We start from the raw sequence: 595 nt of genomic DNA, 5'->3' as shown, positions 1-595 counted from the left end.
CATGAAAGGAAGATGCTTGAGCCTCACTTAAGGAACCTTTTCTAGTGAGGTTCCTTTCGCCCTCCAGCGCCGACGCAAAAGCACAGTTCCGAAATTTCAAGCCTACATTTTTTGTCCCTATATTCACCTGCTTTCACTCATCCATTAACAAAGCTCTGGTAACACATTTACGTTTTTGCCCTGTCACTTATAATTCAATTATTACACATATAATACATTATACAGGGACTCTGTACTTATAAACTTCAAAACTTTTTTTTTTCAAACAGCAAGTAATTTACTTAGAAGAGTAATATTAAAAGCAACTTTTCAAAGCAACGCAAATAAAACAGAATGGGTCGTGCCATTCAATTGAATTCTTCGAATCGTGGACAACTGTTCACAATTCACTATTTCCCTTTAAATTCCTCTAAATTTGTACATCACCCTAACTTCGGGGGACCTGAATCTTTTTGAATTACCAAGTTTGTCCCAAAAAAAAATATCAGTTAACGTCAAATAAACAAGGTCGTGCCATCCCCTTATTAAAAGTTCGTTAGGCGTCAGAGTAACTGAATTATACCATATCCACAGTACCGGCAGCCCCCCCCCCCCC

Source organism: Penaeus monodon, chromosome 28, assembly GCF_015228065.2.
Source record: "Penaeus monodon isolate SGIC_2016 chromosome 28, NSTDA_Pmon_1, whole genome shotgun sequence".
Lineage (NCBI taxonomy): Eukaryota > Metazoa > Arthropoda > Malacostraca > Decapoda > Penaeidae > Penaeus > Penaeus monodon.
The sequence above is the reverse complement of the archived record's forward strand: the minus strand, read 5'-3'. Positions refer to the sequence as shown.